Source organism: Durio zibethinus, chromosome 11, assembly GCF_047325235.1.
Source record: "Durio zibethinus cultivar Kanyao isolate XHJ-2024 chromosome 11, ASM4732523v1, whole genome shotgun sequence".
Taxonomy (NCBI): domain Eukaryota; kingdom Viridiplantae; phylum Streptophyta; class Magnoliopsida; order Malvales; family Malvaceae; genus Durio; species Durio zibethinus.
Genome location: NC_143172.1, coordinates 19,673,635 through 19,677,222, shown reverse-complemented (window position 1 = coordinate 19,677,222; position 3,588 = coordinate 19,673,635).

Sequence of the window (3,588 nt, the reverse complement as noted above, 5' to 3'; positions counted from 1 at the left end):
TTCTTCATTTTCTTATGACTTTGTTGTCATTGATATTTATGGCTTTTATTTCTTATGATTCTGTTGTTTGTCAATCTTTTGTTTTCTCGTTAGATGTTAGGTGATTCAATGAATTTTTAATTTGTGGCCACCGGGATTTGTTGTCCTTTACATATTTTGTGATTTAAATGGATATCAAGGTTGGTATCATATCCATGCTTTTTTACTTTTGCGTGATTATTTTAAAGTCATTTTTTCTAACAATTCCTTGTTTTTTTTTTTTTTATCATAATTCATATTATAACTGATGTCATATACCGTAAGGTAATTGATATTTTGTTACCTACTTCTTTTAGTTTTTGTTTTTGCTTTTTTGTATTGAATGTTTTCATTTTCTTTTTTGTTATTTAGATGGGTTTTTTGGGTACTGTATTTTTTCGGTGCTGTATTTATTCTATCATTGGATTTGTTATCCAGTTGGTTTACTGGGCATGTACATTTTGTTTTCTTTCTGTTTGTTCATTAGTTTCATAAACACATTTGGATTGATTTGAATATTTATGATTTGCTTTTGATTATTTATTATGCATTTACTCATACGAATCAATGTTGAATGCTATATTTTATTTTTCAAATATGATTTATTTGTCATGTCTGATGGTTTGTTAAGCATTTTTAGCTTTTACGTTTTTATCTTGTTTATGTGGGTATTTATTTAATAACATTCTAAACAAATATGATTAAACATTTGCAAAACTAAAATAACAATAAAAAAAAATCGATTGTCGAAATTCATGAAACAAAAAACATATACAAAGAAATTTCAAAGTTAATTTTGTAAATGTTACTCAATTCTTAAATTGATGGATTTTTTTTTTTTTTGCATTTTTTTGTTCCAATTTTTCAAGTGATTGTTTATCTTTGGATTTTAATTATGTTTGCTTTTTTTTTTTTTTAAGGTGAATCATGTTGTTATATTTGCTTGGATAACTTTGTGATTCTATTTTTTATTTTCTCTTTTCTTTTCATAATGATTATCATTATTTTATGATTGTTATGTTATTATATGCAAAAATGAGTTTGTATTTTTTGTTTTGTTTTGTTATATTGATTATTTAGTTATGTTAGTATTTTTGTTTATTTGTTTCTTTTTTTCTTTTAGTTTAATGGAAAATGTATTACGAGGTGCTTTTTGGTGCTGCATTTCGTTTATTGTTTGGCATTTCCTATATTGGTTTGTTTATGTGGTATATTTTAATTTAATGTTTATATATATGTTTCTTTATTGGATTTAACTATTTTTTTTTTTACTAATCATGTGAATTGTTGTATTTTTTATATGCCTTCTTTGTGTTGGGGGCTTTATTTCTTAGTTGTTTATGCCTTATTATTGATTGTTTATTTTGGGAGTTTTCTTTTATTGATTTTATTATGACTTCTAGTTTTTTATGTTTGTTATTTTTATGTTCAGTTTATTTTTTCTTGTTATATATACTTGATTATTGGTTTCTTGTTTTTGTTTTAATTGAATTTTAGATGATCATGAAATATAGTGAATTAATAGGTTAAATAGATTAAATGTGCTTAGATGTCGTAAGGGTAATCATGGTTGAAATTTGGTTTTACATAATTTTTCTCCTATGTTACCTACAAACATTCAATTAGATGAAGCAATGAATGAGTTATTGTTAGTAGATTCCACTTCTAGTGATATGATAAATGGTTCAGCCATATCTAAACGCTACAAAACAATTGTATCTAAAAGTTGTAGAACAATGCAGCACATACGTATGCATTCTACTGTTGATTCTTGAGGTGATCTTTAAATTATTTCAATGGTGTCTATGGAGGTTCCCCTTTGTTCTCCTTCTGTGCCTGCTGTGGTTTTTGGGTTAGATCATTCCCAATCAATTAATTTTTTTATCATTTATGTCAATTTTACAATGACTTCATCATCACACATATTTTATATTGATTTTTTTCTCTTATTATGTAAACAGCTCAATCCAATTGACATGTTCTTTTGAAGTGTGGCCTCGGTGATTATATTTCTTTATATCTCTCTATTTATATTTTACTTTTTTCTCTGTTTGTGCAATAAATGTGAATCTTTTACGATTATGTTCTATTTAATTAGTTTTACTGCTATTCATCTTTATGTATTTTTCCTTTGAAGAATAACTATTTTTTTATTGAGATTTCTCTTAATGCAAATATGTTTCACTTCAAATAGAGAAATTTACTTGACATATTTCCTCCATCATCAAAATGTTACATAATTATTCTTATATTTCTGTTTATGTATGCAATATAGATATACATTAATGGAATCTATATGTTTAGTCTATTCAAAGTGATTATCAACTTTATTTTTATAAAATTTATATGTTGAGTTTTTAGATTTCATCATAACATAATTACTAGTCATTATGTAGCTTCAATGAGTTATCAACTTTTAAACTAGCCGAAATTACATTGTATTTTGTGGCTATAAGGAAATGCAATGCAAGCTTACATGTAGCAAATTCTATTTATAATTAGAGTAAATATTTTTTTTGGTTATTAAAATAATATTCAAAAATTGGTTTTGATTGGTTTTGCATGTAGCAGTGGTAATGAACATACTATTACATTATAGGCTTATCATGCAAAGGTTCTAAAGCAAAATTTATTATAAGACCATGTCATAACATATAGATCCATGGACTTATCATTAGATATGGATGAAAGGAAGTTGCCACCAATCTTTTTTATTTAGGTGTGATTGGTTACCCAATTAAATCTGATCTGTAAAACAAATATTAGGTTCGGGAGTCGGTTACGCATGGGAATGGTTGTAGCACCTCCACAATGCCCATCTAAAGTGTGGTACCAATTTAATTTTTAAAATTTTTCAAGCCTTGATCATGTTTATGGTTTACCAAAATAATTTAATATTGAAAATTAATCCTAAAATCGTCCCAATAGTTTGGTAGCAATCTAGGATAATTCTCTCACCTCAAAAGTATTCATGGAACTGGTGTCTTATTTTGAAAAAGCTTTGTCATCAGATTTATTAATTTTTATTTTTAAAAAATTAGAAAAGCTTTCCAATAGTTTGGTAGGGCTCACTTTAAAGCAATCCTCCAATAGTTTAAAGGATAAAAATTATTTTTTATTTGAAAATATTTTTTTTATTGAAAGGATTTTTTTATTATTATTTTTTAATTATATTTTTTTTCCTATAATTTTTTTTACTCTTTTTTTTCTTTTGGAAATAAAAGTGATAGAAATAATTTTTTTTAATAAATAAAACAAAAAAAATAATAAAAGAAAATAGGTTAAAAAATAAAAAAAATCAAAAAATAAAAATAAAATGTAAAAAAGAAAAAAAAAACCTGCAATCGGGTCAAGTCAATGCATCGATCAACACCAGGTTGTCGGGTCAAAGCATGGATCCTAGCTTATCTAAAACTATGTCATTTTGGGTCAGTATAAATAGCATTGTTCAACATTTTTCTTCAGACGCCTTCTGCTCCCTTTCTCTAGCCTTCAAAAGCTCTCTCTTCTCTCTAAAACCTCTCCTAGAACACACCGAAAAGTTCAACCGAAAACTGAAAATCCATCGAT